This window comes from Lycorma delicatula, chromosome 8 (genome assembly GCF_047948215.1).
Source record: "Lycorma delicatula isolate Av1 chromosome 8, ASM4794821v1, whole genome shotgun sequence".
Taxonomy (NCBI): Eukaryota; Metazoa; Arthropoda; class Insecta; order Hemiptera; family Fulgoridae; genus Lycorma; species Lycorma delicatula.
This window is the reverse complement of record NC_134462.1, coordinates 21,200,516-21,216,161: the sequence shown is the minus strand read 5'-3', so window position 1 is coordinate 21,216,161 and position 15,646 is coordinate 21,200,516.

Genomic DNA, 15,646 nt, shown 5'->3' with positions numbered 1-15,646 from the left:
GTCTTTTTGTTACTATGTGAAATGGATGATTTTTTTTCATAAGGTACTTCTCTAGAATAAAGAGTTACAAGTGTGGCAAATACGTATGCTTGGATTATTGAAATTGCTGTTTCAAATGCTGTTAAGGTTATTTGAATTGGTATAATGAATACTAATATTTTAATAGATGATGTGTTTCCTAATAGGGTTATTAATAGGTGGCCTGCAATTATATTGGCAGTTAGTCGAACTGCTAGTGAGATTGGTCGAATTAAATTTATTAAATAACTAGTTTATTTTAATAATTAAGTGTAGCAAAGGGAAAAACATGAGGGTTAGTGAATGAGGAATATAGTTTTTTTTTCTTTCTTGTACGAAGTAAAGGAAGTATTGTAATCACGAAAAGTTTCAGTTTTCAAATTTCAATGGAATTATCCATTTTGACCATCCCTTTATTAATTTTGATTAGTTTTGGTGTGACGTCTGTACATATGTATGTATCTCGCATAACTCAAAAATTATTTGCTTTAGAATGTTGAGATTTTGGATTTAGGACTGTTATAACATTTAGTTGTGCACCTTCCCTTTTGATTGCAATGGAGTTGCCAAAACTGTTCAGAAATTCCCAAAATTAAAAAAAAATTGGATTTTGGACTTTTTCTTTACTGCACTTCATTACCTTTTGTTTTTGAGTTTTTTTTTAATTTAAATTTTTGATTTATTAATAATTATTAACCTCTGATTGTAAAAAAGAATTTACAATAAATAATAATTCAATAATAACAATCAAAAAAATAAAATAAAAAATAAATATGAAAAAATGAGAAGTTATTGGTGAAATAAAATTTTATGTACTTTTAAAAATGTGTATATGCAATTTAATAGGTGTACAAGGAAGTCATGTGGTGTCTACATTAGATTTCTTTATATAGATCAAATGTTTAATAAAATTTTACTAGTTAAAAAGAAAATAAAAACTGCAGTAGAGCAAATTTCTTTACCTGCTGTGTATTAAATCTCATCTACAGCCTAGATAACATGCAATCAAGCATGGTCATTGAACTTTCATGTATTTTCAATTACATGTAAAAAATATAGTTTATTTTTCTAGTTTTTAAGTGGTGATTACAGATTATTGTAACATTAGTTTGTTGTTCATCCTGACCGCCGTAGGGGAAGACACCGACCTTGTGATGCCTTATGACCTCTTCAACCATAACCATTTATCATAACTTACAATCCTCAACTATCAAATTAATCGATTCAGGAAGTGCGATCCCAAGCCTTCCTCTAATACTGAAGGTTTTATACAAAAAATCTTCCTGTTTCTAACTTCAATCAGACTATGCACGTTGACCTTACTTGATTGAGTCTTTAGACACAAAAAATACTCTCCTCATACCAACAAAACAAGTATTGATAGCAGCAAAGACAATTTTGTCCTACAAATCAATTTACTCAAGTCCTCTGTATTTACTTAAAAATCAAGAAACAGATTCACAAATTTAATAAGCCTCCAATGAAAACATACGCTATCTCTCTCTGCTGTGATCCACTTTCAGGTGTGTGGTTCATGCCTACATCCTTCCAAACTGCAGCTTCATCACGGAGTTCTCTACACAACCATTCTCATCCTAACACAGAATAACTCAGCTAACTGGGGTTTGATGTCAAAATGCTTATCTTGGCGACATAAGCACCCAGATGGGCCCCTAGGCACGTGGGTTGCTATCCATAATAGCATCAGAATCCCTCAGCCATCCTCTACAGTGCTAAGAATCTCAGGAAGCAAGCAACTATATTCCATTCCCTTTTAGTTTTCCAATTAACTTGCAGATCAAAACCAGAATTGATCTTCAGAAGATTTCTAACTTCTTTGGTAGTTCATCTTCGTGCCTGGGGTAGACATTTAAGAATAGCGCACATCACCAATGACCCTACACTCCAGACACAAGTCTGAATTAATCAAACCAAATCTGGCCAACTTATCTCGAAAAGTACCATGTCCAGAAAGAAACTGTTTAAGATTCTGATTGGGGGATATCCACCTAACTACCTGCATACTTCTCACATAGAAAAATACTATGCGTGTAATGGCCATTGGACGATTCAGTTCACCTTAACTGACATAAATGGAAATCTTAGTCGTCTATTTCTTTTATGCACCCAGAGGGAAGCTGGCCTACTTTCTTAGCATCATAATGTAATTGGTGCTTAGTTGCGAGGATGTCAATGGGCTTAATACCAGAGATAAACAGGGCCAGCTCTCATGAGACATTCCTACAGACACCTGTCACAGATAAAATTAGGAGACATTGGGCTCTGAAAAAATAATCCTATAACATTTGTACCTTATTCGATGAGATCAGACAGGTGAAAAATATTAGATTTTGGTTTGGAATGTCGTAGCTCGATATTTTTTACTTCAGTTTTTTTTTATTGCCCTTTAAAATGATGTATTACAGTCCTACCCTTTCATTTATTACTTGTCTCTCATCAGAACTTGGGGTATAATGGTCTCATACCAAAAAATGTATCGTTTCGAGGTGGGAGTAAATTTCACTTTTCTATATACAACTTTTGAAAACTTATTTAATCGTTCCTGTATTTTATTGACATGCTATATTAAATCTGATAAAATTAAAAATTTATTTTTTATTTTTCATTAAAACGAGTTTTTCGTTTATTTCAATAGCTCAATTTTTAAAACCACCAGCAGGTATACTGAAAATCCCGGGTTCGATTCAAAGTTTAAACTCGGTTGGGGGCTCTGTTACTATTCACATTTTATTACTTATAGTACTCAAGTGAAAGTTCATTACGCCATCTCATTAAAAACACATTTACACTGATATTATAGATCTGTTTGTTTTATATTTTGTTTTTATTTTTACGTAATAAAAATATTATCATTTGAAATATCATACTGATTATCCTTTTTGTAGATGTCATTCTGTATGTTAGCCTGCATCGTTTTGGAAAGTATAGGCTCTGCATTTTGTGAATTATGTAATAAAAATTTGAATAAATGAATAACGTTATCAGGTCTTAAATAGACATGAAAAAATTATGAACATCATTTGCGATCGATGTTATCATTATTTTACATTCATAACTTTGTTTTTTCATGTTATTGTTTGATGTTCATTGGAGTGAAATAATTTTCTGACAGATTCTAACTCTACTGCCTGATTAATCAAACAGTTCCATAGTTCATTCTAATTAAACTACTTCATCCGGATATTGTTTCTTTCATATTTAACCTTGTAAATTCACGCTGTTAACTAATGTTATTATATTAATTAAAATTATATTTCACCGTAAAATTTTAATAATTTTTCTGAAATTATTAGTATTGTCTTCTAAAATAATCCTCCTAGTTAAAATTTATCAGAAATATTGCTTCTGGTTAGTTCATGTTTATTTATTTATTTCAGTTTAAATTTTCATAGATAATTAATTTATTATTAATTAAAGAATAATTATCTGTATAAAAAGTAAGAAACACGTAAATCACAAGATTTTGATATTTAAGCACTAGCAGTCGAGGTAAGCAATTTAAAATCGAACCGCTACAGACTAAACAAGTTGTGACATAAAACATTTTATTAATGAAAAAAAACATTCACATTTACATTAGCAAAAGTTTACATGTTTACTGTATTTTTATAAAAACTTTTCAAAGCGAGTTCGAATGATCATGTTGAAAGTCACCTGATTCAAAAAGTTGTCAATACCGTCCATTTCTTATTAAATGACTTCACTTCAATAATAATCTGGGAGATTCGGTTCATAAACGCTAGCCTTATAATAGACCCGAAGAAAAAAATCGCAAATAGACAAATCGGCGTACGCGAAGGGCATCGCCCTCAGTTGTCATTTCATTAATTCACGTTGCTCTGTCTTGTTGGAAGAACCGGAATTCTTTTTGACGATTTGTTAACTAAATGTAGAGTTCTTCGAAAGTTGTACGGTATTGACAATCCGGTTAAAAAATATTGGTCCCGCTATACGATTACCAGAATCAGCACAATCTATACAAAGATTTTCTTATCGTGAATTGGCTGCTCAAACTTGGTAAAGATTTTCAATCATCTGATATCTAGTGTTTTGCGAATAAACATGATAAGATAAGTGAAATCATGTCTTATTTGGTTCACAATGATGCGTTCATGCTTGACATCATCGGATCTGCCTGTACATTAACATTGTTTTTGAGAAGCCATTCGCAATAATTATTGCGTTTCTGTTTGACTGTCCTCTTAACTTGCTGTATTGTCGTTTTGGCTTCAAATTTAAATCATGAAAATACTTAAGGCAAAATGTAGATTTTAAACCAATTATTGTGATAACTATGTATATTTTTAGATTGGCAGAAATTCTTCTTTAAATATCGGCTATGTTCTTTTAACTTCTAACGGAATGTCGCTACTTCGTTTTGTGTTTGAAACCAACCCCGTTGTTCGTCATTTTATAATAGAATCGTGTATGCTACTCTCCACTCGGAAAATTCGGCGAATATTTGGGACGTTTCTTGAAAGGATCTAGAACGCATGCAAGTTTTCACTACAGCGACTCTTTCCTCGATTGAATAATACATTTTAGAAAAACACAATCGCCAAGAACGAAACAATCTTGCACTGAAGCATGAACAGTTTACGAAAATAAACGATAACAATAGACGAGAGTAGTAATATATACAATTGGTAGTGGCGCTAGCAGTAATAGCGACGGTAGCAGCGTTAAAGTTGGCACTCAACTATCAATTCGAGCCGGTTCGGTTCTACTTAAATTATTCAACCTGTATTAATAAGAGATCATAACCGGACTTACACAAACCGACACTACTTCTATCCACAAAACAAATTTGTTGGTAATATAAATTTTTGGAATTACGAAGAAATTCTTAAAAACATTTTTATGTGTAATAAGTTATATCATTGAAATACTGAACAACAGGAATAATAAACGGTTTTGAAAATAAATATGTTAAAAATAAAGTGGATTGATGGAACTTAAAAGAGGAGGTCTTTTATTAATAGAAATTAAAGAAAAAAAGGTTTGTGGTAGAATCTTGAAAAAAATGACAGACGGTTTAACGGTTAACAATTTATAAAAATATTTAACTTATAATTGAAGTTATTTCATTTTACTTAAAACTATGTATTAATGTGTAGGGTTCAATATATTTATAAATTTTATGTTTTGGTATGATTTGAGGTCATGAGACGTTTAATTTATATTTTAAAATATGTGAATTACTCAATATTTAATTAAATAAAAAAAAAAATTACGGTAATATTATTGTTACCCTTTCCGGGATGAACGTAGTTCTCGATATTATTTCAGAAATGAAAGCAGTTCCATTGAGTTGAAAAACTGAAACATTATAAAAGTCGTTCTCTGCGGGGGAGTGGTAACGTCTCGGCCTTTCATCCAGAGGTCCTGGATTCGAATCCCGACCAGGTTTGGAATTTTTCGTAGCTACAAAATTCCATTTTCATATTCCTACGTACAAAATTTTCAAAAGATTTTGTGAATTAATTAATTTATTCTTCATTACAGAAATAAAGTGTAAATATCAATATATTAATTATGTAAAAAAAAAAACCAGAAGAATTGGGAGAAAGTGGTCTGGAGAACGTAAACATCCTGACCCCATAAGGGAAGACACCCTTGATGTGACGGTTTTGGTCGCCACGCCTCCCCCCCTGTACCTAGCCCTTATGGGCTTTACCGGAGATCATCTTGACTACCTCGGCAATGACATCTTTCAGTCAAGCCTCAGCTAGGAAGTCACCGATGCGAACGCCACAAGCGGACATTCCTATGGTTGTCCTACTAACTAATATAAACTCAAAACAAAACACATCTAGCCAAGTTTCAAACAAGACTGAATGACTTTCTAAGAACGAAGAAACTAAACCCTACCTACCAAAAACGAGTTCAACACAAAACGAATCGTAAAACGCAACACAAAAACACTAACAAAACATAATAAAAATACAAGTAATCAAACAGAAACAGTTTAAAAAACCATAAAAAAAATAACAATAAAACCAAAATAAACACAAAGTCCAAGCGGAACATCTCACCCCTTCGACGAACATTCGGCCCGGCTTTTTCAATTAATACGGAGATCAAGTGCCGACCCGATAATATCAAACCGAAAAATGGTCTCCGGGCGCATTAAGTCATACCTAGCACATTCATATATCACATGATAAGCATCGTCCAACAACCCGCATTGCGGACACATACCAGAGTCCGCCTGGCCGAATTTCTGAAATCTGTCCCGAAAAGTGCCATGCCCAGAAAGAAATTGCGTCACATACTTGTGCGGGTGTATCCAAGTGGCGTCCCGCAAATTAACAACATTAGGGAAAAGATCATTCGTATAACGCCCACACTCATTCCACCTGGCCTGCCACAGGGCGACACTAAGCAGTTCTAACTCCTTTATTTTCTCCGAAGTTAATTCACCTGATTTCTTAACAATATATCGCTGTTGCCTCTCAGACGCAATCATGCTTATCGGGTTCACGCCTGCGATCACCAAGATCGCCTCCCGTGAAATTGTACGGTAACCATCCATTACTGTTAACAATGTAAGGCGAGGAGCCCGTAACAAAATACCCCGATAGATTGTAAATTTTAGCCTATCCGCCCAAACAGGCGCCACATGTAGTATAATTGCCTTGCAGACGCCCTCATACAAGGTACTCATAGTGTTAAAATTCTTAAAACGTCTTAAAAGGCTTACGTGTAGGTTATGTAACAAAAGACGTATGGGTTCCTTTACAGAATGGGGCTAGTAACCTCACGTTTAATTCCTAACCTGGAGAATCAAAGTGTTTCTATTGGGGATTTCCTTGCCTTAACTAAAAATTTCCTACTTTAAGACGCAGAGAACTTTCCTTTTTACCCTGTTCATAACAACCCACATACCGCTATGCATTGCTAAGAGATCAAGTCAAGAACTCATGAAAGATTTTCTGGGAGAGCTGACCAATTATCCTGTAAATGGCTCTGTTCCATCCGAAAGAAACAGAAACAATCGACAGAATCTGGCGATACTGTTGTAAAAAAATCGGGTAATCCCCTCTCCCATCAATCATCTCTCATAACGTTTTCAAAATTATATCCTTGTACCTATCTTTTCAAAAAAATAAAATTATTGGAGTAATTTTATGCAAATAGATGCTAAACATACACACAGCTACACTAACAATAACATATGCGTAAATACCAAATAACTCTCTTTTTTTGGGCTTGTAGAATCTCAAAATGACAAGAACAGCTTCCTGAAGTTTAGACACATTTAAATACTTTTCAATAATTCAATAATTTTTCTCTATTCTAATAGTTAGGAAAAGGTCTCTTAACTATTATCATTTCAAATTGACAAACGCCTCAACAATCGTTTCAAAATTATTGTTGAGGCGTTAGATTTTCTGTACAAGAGGTTGATAATTCGAGGCCCGGCCGAACTAGTTATATTTTAAGGCTAAATGGTTCTCGAAAACTATTGTTGAATTCTAATTAACAAGATGTCCTGGCTTGCTTATGAACAAGAGCATCATGTCTTAAGGCTCTTTCAAAAGTCAAAACGAGTTTTCAAAATACTAAATTGGGTTGTCAAATCATTGTTTTACTGTCATAAATATGATATATGTACGAAACAGTAGGTATTAATCGGCATTTAATCGTAGAATCTATCCGACATGTTCCCCACCATCCAGTGCTTTTTCAACTTTTACATAAAGCCAAACTGCTCCACAAATGCGGAAGAAATAGCCAAGCAGTCGCCCGACGGAAGAGGAAGAGGCCTGTACTTTCACCCGTGGAGTCTTTTCAGACACACGGTACAATTTAAGGTTTACGGTTTGTAAATTATTTACAGCCGGTTTTACGGAAAGACAGGCTAAAGAAGAAAGAAGGATAAAGATCGATGGCTACTGCGGACTGAACCCGGCCTGACCTGAATGCAACTGAGATGCGGTGATGAAGACAGCTCGAGTAAAAGGTTTCCTAACTTTGTTTTACCAACCAACCATTCTCCTTTCTTAAATCTTACAATTATATCACAGCTAGCACATGCGACTTCCTCCGACGAGGGGAGTGCATTGCATCCTCCAAACACTAGGGCCCTCAAAAGGCGCATTCCTGCTAGGCCGGAAAGCTTTAGCATCGAAAGGACTTCAGGGGATGGACTGAAGGGGAATCACGCCGAGAGAACGAAGCACATACGCGGCCAGTCTTCCAAGGTCAACCCCGGTTAATATTTCAATCTGGTCTAAAGGATTGAAACGTAATTCCATCCATAAATAAACAAAATAAATTTAATCGCCAATAAATAAATACCCGTCCGGTAAAAGAAAGACACAGAAGCAAAGGTTTTTATCCAGATTCTGCGATTAGTAGGGAGATACATAAATCCTTGCGTTCCATTACAAAGCGCTCGCAAGGTTAATTCCTAACGCTCATTTTATTCCTAAAATAATAATAATAATTATAGTAATACATTATCTAGTTATACCGAACAAGAAAATGTATCAATTTTTCCTTTAGACAGTATTTTTTCTTTTCTTCTAATTAAGAAATAAATCTTATTGTTTTTATAAAGATTACTAATGATCTGAAATTTCTTTCGACTAATTTAAATTAAATTGAATGATTTACATTTACAGAAATATTCTACTGGTGAATATTGAAATAATTTAATAATCTGAATTTTCTACTTACTCATTTATCATGAACTTAAATATATAAACAAATATTTATCATTTTATAATTTCTGTTTAATAATCTTAAATACTGTCAAAATTTGTATCCGGTTCCGTATTGATTTTATTTATTTACTAGCAGACCCGGCAATGCTTCGCTATTGATAGGCACATTGTGGTTGCATGGATGAGAAATGAGAAACAAACCAAAGGATACGTTTCATAGAAGTTTAATTTTGCAATTTTTTTGTGGATATACAATATTTTTTTGTTTTTCCACTGTCTGCGTAGATATGAAGGCTATCTGGTTTGCCGACTCGGGAACACGCAACATACAGTTGCCCATGTGAGAAGCAATCCGCATCTAAATCTAAACCACACAATTCTAAAGATTGACCTTGAGCTTTATTGGTTGTGATTGCAAATGCCAATCGAATTGGAAATTGCAATCTTTTAAATTAAAATGGTGTATCGGTCGGGATCATGGGTATTCGAGGAATGACGACATCTTCACCTTTGAAAGGCCCCGCTAAAATCGTTGCTTCCACTACGTTATTCATCAATTTCTTAACTGCAAGTCGCGTGCCGTTGCAGAGTTTTGGCTGATTAATATTTCGCAACAGGATAATTGGCACACCTATTTTCAATTTTAATATGTGTGGTGGCATCCCTGGCAGATCAAGTGAGTTTAAAAATTCCGTTGGATAATTAACTACTTCATCTGCTTCCACAACGGTGTCTATCGACTTATATGTAATTTCCTCACTTTGAATGCTGGATTGAATAACATTATTAAGTTGATAGACATCTTTATTCTTTGCGACAAGGATAGCTCGTTCACTGAGCCGATCGTGATTTCTATGATTAATTTGAATATCAGGAAATACTTTTTCGATCAGTTCTTCTTTCGATGTTATTAAATTACAAAAATTATCAGGAAATGATATTCGTCTAGACGTCTCATCGACTGGCAGCTGTCCGTTTCCAATGTCCAGTAACTGTCGTGAGAATACCTCAGCTGATGGATCATTCTGCAACTGGACACTCATATTCGTATTCAACTGCAATGTACGTACGTGTCGCCACAGTGTTGAATATTTCAGGCAAGCATTTATTTCGTCTGCTGGTGTCGATCGAGAAATTACAGGCAATGTTTGCCTAAAATCTCCTGCGAGCAATATCAAAGCATTCCCGAATGGTTGAACGTTTCCACGCAAATCTCGTAACGATCGATCAAGAGCTTTAATCGATTTTTTATGTGCCATCGTGCATTCATCCCAAACAATGAGTTTACATTTTTGTAATACTTTTCCCATACAGGATGCTTTAGAAATATTGCACGTGGTAGTCTCGATGATTTGCATGTTTAATGGCAACTTCAGAGCTGAATGCGCAGTCCTTCCACCTGGTAACAATGTCGCAGCTATTCCAGACGAAGCAAGAGCTAAGGCTATATCATTTTTTGATCGAAACGTTGTTACAATCAATCTAATGAGGAATGTTTTCCCAGTTCCTCCTGGCGCATCCAAGAAGAAGGTCCCCCCAATTCCGTCATTTATCATTTGCATTATGCGATCATAAATGCCTTTCTGTTCACGCGTTAATCTGGGAATGTTTGATTGGACATATGACTGAAGATCACCAATGTTGTAACTGTGTTCACGGCGTAAATCCACATCAAATGAAGCAATCGCAGCTCGGGTGGGTGCTGGCATTCCCAATTGACTAAGAACTTTATTTGCATTAGCTAAGCATTTGTCTTCAATATTTATCAATGCTTCGTTGTAAATGCCTTCTGTAAATTCAGACAAAAGTGAATATTTAACCTAAAAGTATTTTTGGTCATTATGTAGGGATATTATTTTCTGTGTATTTGGTTATTTCGACTTTTTTTGTTTGCATATTCTTGTCTATCTGGGCTATAAGAAAGTTGGGTGTTTTAATTTATTTACTGTAAGCCATCCTTCTTGGTGGCTTTTCTTTTTGTTTTGGTGGTTTTTTTTTGTTTTTTTTTTTTAATAAAATACAGATGTTTTAGCTGTTAAATATAATTTAAAGAAATTTGTTACTTAATCAGTTGTGATTTTGTTTACATTGGCAACGGCCATAGGGCTCTTTATGATTGGTCGTTGTGTTTGACAGCGGCCATCTTGCATTGATCTGATTGGTTTTCATTTGCTTACATTTCCATCTGATTTATTAGCCTCTTATTTATTAAAAACCTGTACAAATTAAAAATAGATAGATCGATTTATTAAAAATAGATGAAAACAATCTTTGATGCGGGTAATATATATCGTGCTAAAATTTGAGCTCAATCCGTGCAGAACATTTTTAGTTTTTGAAGCGTACACAAACGAACTTAACATTTTTATATATATAGATATATATAGAGTAATTGAACACAATTGAAAGTTTGATAAAACATTAAAAACTGAACATTACGGAACTTCACAAAATTTAACCTTTTCCCTTTCCACCTTTTATTTTCCCATTTTACCATATTCCCTTTCCCCATTTTCCTCCACCTTTCCATTCCATTCCCCCCACTTCTCTTTCTCTTATTGCCTTTTCCCCTTTTATTTTTCTCCTTTCCCCGTTTTTCCTTTTTTCCATTTTTTCCATCTTTCCTTCTTATCTTTCTCAATTTTCCCTTTTTCCCCCGCGCGTAAATCGGTTCAGTAGTTTTTTAGTCTACAGCGGACACACATATCGGAAACATTGAAATGGAATCGTAAAATATTTAGTATTGTGTGTGTTGCTTTTACGACCAACAGATAGCGCTGTTTTTCAAAAAAAGCATGTTTTTACCTGTCACAGGAGTGACATCTTCGGTATATAAATATTAGGTATATAAAAACACGCCCGTATTTGATTGCAACGTGGTGTCAAAATTTCAAAGCAATCGGTGAAGAAATTTCGGAGATTTATGATTTTGTATTAACGTTTACATTTTTATTTATGTATGTTATCTTATCTTCATTTTAATTATCGTTTCTACATTAATAATATATTTATATTTGTAATTTATTATATATATGTATATTAATAAGATTTATACTTTAAATTTATTTGTTCATTGTAGTACTGTTGTGATCAATCCATTCACATGGTTTACCTTCGACCTTCCTGGTGATTGCTGGAACAATTCCTTTTTAATTATACGTAGAGTAGCACACCTAACATTCCTGATGTAAAGTAATTACGTATATATAATGCTTATTATTTCCTTATTTAAATAAAGTATTTCTTTTATTTATTTATTAAAATTATAATTTTTAGATTGTTATCGACTGTACAAGTTTACTTAGATATTTACATTCATGAATTTTCTAATTATTACTTGAGATAGTATATCTTCACCTTTTTCATGAAATTTCATTTCATTTCTTACTTTGTAAATATGTCCTTAAGTGACTATTATTGTAAACGTTACAAAATGGAAAATATCAAACGAGTACCGTTAATGTAAAAGCTAACAACAATTTAAAAAAGGACAAAAAATTACTTTTTTCCCCTTTTTTAAATTAACATCTGCTATTTAATTAAATTGAACAGAATGAAAAGCTGTGATCAACTAATCGAAAGAGAATGTTATCTCAAAACCATAATATATATATATATATATATATATAAATTTTATTTATTCATATTAATGATGTTAAAGAACAATTTAGATCCGGAATAACAGAGCAAGGTGAAAAGATAAAGATGCTACGATTTGCTGATGATGTAGTAATTCTAGCCGAGATTAAAAACGATTTAGAAGAAACATTGAATGACATCGATGAAGTCCTTCGCAAGAACTACCGCATAAAAAAATTAAAAAGAACAAAACGAAAGTAATGGAATGTAGTAGAAATAAATTAGATGTACAACTGAATGTAAAAATAGCACGAGAAAAGACTATGGAGGTAGAAGAATTTTATTATTTGGGAAGTAGAATTATTAAAGATGGACGAACCAGGAACGATATAAAATGCCGAATAGCACCGGCAAAACGAGCTTTCAGTCAAATATAATCTGATTACATCAAAATTTAATTTAAACATCAGGAAAGCATTTTTGAAAATATATATTTGGAGCGTAGCTTTATGTGGAAGTGAAACTTGGACGATCGGAGTACTTGAGAAGAAAAGATTTTGAAATATGGTGCTATAGGAGAATGTTAAAAATCAGATGAATGGATAAAGTGGCAAATGAAGAGGGGGTCAAATTGATGAAGAAAGAAGCATTTGGAAAGATATACCTGAAAGAAGAGACAGACTTACAGGCCACATCTTAAGGCATCCTGGAGTAGCCACTTTGATATTCGATGTACAGATAGGTGGGAAAAATTGTGCAAGCAGGAATTTGAAATTTGTAAAACAAATTATTAGGGATGTAGGATGTAGAGGGTATACCGAAATGAAACGACTAGCACTAGATGGGAATCTTGGATAGCTGCTTCAAACCAGTCAAATGACTGAAGACAAAAAAAATTTATTTACCCGAAGTGTTGATATAGTATAGAAAAATTAAATTTAGCAAATATTTCTTCATGAAAACTATTTTTCAGTATGAAAGATACTCAATTATTTTAAATGGAAAGGGTAGGCTTGTGAATTACAACAAATCATTTTAAAAGGTCTGGAAAAACAAACTGGGATATTTTAGTAAAAATAATTTTAAAGATATTAGTTATATTTGTAATAAAATTGCATCATTTTAATGTATCATTTATATTCTTTTTCTTGGGATATCGGTTTTTCAAATCTTTACATTTTAGATTTCAACTAGTTCATCTAAATAAAAAAAAAAAAAAAAAACATGTATGTATGTATTTGTGAAGGTATGTGTGTTACACTGTTTTTGACCTAATATCTCAGGAATGACCGAACCAATTTTCTTCCAATTTGGCTTAAATATTTCTATGTGAATTATTGATGGTATTAATTTTTTACTAAAATTCTTAAGGGGGTGGGGATATCACGAAAAAAAATTCTATTTTCTTCAGAGGCAATCTAGAGAAAACTTTATTAAAGCAAATTTGTTACTTACAGTGCATATATAAATAATCCAAAAATAAATTTTTCAAAAAATCAACCCCTATCTCTAAAAATTGAAATATATGTTCTTTGTTGTTTTGCTTTATCTCCCTTCGGTTAAAATATTTTTCCAAATTTTTTGCAAGTTTACACTTCATATAAGTTAGCTATAAAGAAATGTCTGCGAGTCTTTGTCTTTTAAAATTATTTTTGTTATAAGTATATATTTTTAATTTTATATTTAACATTATAATATTGTATTGAATATATTAAAAAATTTGGTTACCGAAAAATTATTCTAATTTTATAAGTACATATTCGTTATTTTTTTTTTTTTTTATAAAAAGATGAAATTATTTTATTATAAAAATAAAAGTTAGACCCTTAATATTAGAATTGCAATGAAAAAGCTGTGCAAGATATTATACAATGTGGCGCCCGAAATGATCTAACATTTGTTTTAACAATAATTATTTAGGTTAATGTGATTTTTGTTGGCAGAAGTGACAGCAGTTCATGAATATTGGTTTCTTCTCTTTCCGAATACGCTGTTTGTGTTTCGTTCTAAGATGGCTGACAAAGAAAGACTTGACTGTTGAACAGCTCGTAAAGACTGTTTTGTTTTTAAATGAAATGAAACGTGTAGTACTTACACAAAGACGGTTTCGTTCTTCTTTTCAAACTCAGTGGTCGCCCTCATTTAAAACAATACGTAGATTTTACGAAAACTTTAATAGTGATGGTTTAGTATTTGAGAGTAAGCGCGTACGGCTTGCCGATGTTCGTTCTCCATAGATGTCGAAGCTGTCAGAACAGCGTTGCTGAGGAGCCCGAGAAAATCAACTATAAAAGCAGCAGCACGACTTGGGATTTCTAGGCGATCTGTGCAGCGAATTTTAAATACCGATTTGCATTTGTATCGGTAAAAAATTACAGTTTTGCCTAAATTAACGGTTGACAACAAACATCGAAGAATGGCATTCGCTGAACGGGCTTTGTACCAACACGTATTGTTGAACGATGTTTGGTTTTCAGATGAACATTTTTACCTAGACGAGGTTGTTAATAAATAAAATATGCGTTTTTGGGGTTCCGAAAATCTACACTGCTTCATCGGGCCGCTATCACAAGTCATGGGGTAATAAGGCCATTCTTTTTAGGACAGTGAACATTATCTAAACATGCTGCGAGATAATTTTGTTTCTCAGCTTGTTGCAAAATAGTTTCGATTAGAAAACGAGTGGTTCATGCAGAATGGAACCAGACCACACACAGCTAATGTTGTTTTAGATTTTCTGCATGAAACTTTTAACGCAAATGTCATTTCAAACCTATTTTCTAATCGTTTTGCGTGTGGACAAAACCGCCCCCCCCCCCGAACAGTCGTGATTTGAATCCGTGTGATTATTTTCTTTTTAATTTCTAAAGGAAAAAAGTTTCCCTAAACACCCTCGTACAGTGTTGGAACTGCGAGAGCTGATCACTGCGGCATGCAACGAGATAACCGAGGATACGTGTCGTCGAGTTATTAACAACAAAGTAATTTTGCGTTAAAGAAATTGCTAGATATGATGGTGGTCATATTGAACATGTAATAAGCAGAATATAATCTCCAGATATATAGTAAACATATTGTATTTTAATTTTCTGTATCGCGATTCAAATAAATAGTTTTTAACAAAACCAAATGTCGGATCATTTCGTGCGCCACTGTATGACTGGACCGCGTATCGGGAAGTCATGCAATACTTTTTAGCTTTTAAATTAATGTTTTCATATATTACAATATTACCTAGATTATTATTTATTCATGTAATTCAGGTAAACTGTACGGAGTTTTCTGTTGTACATTATCTTAATCTAGGGTGCGGTGTGCCGTTCGTTTAATATTTTTCATATCTAGGTATTTGGTGC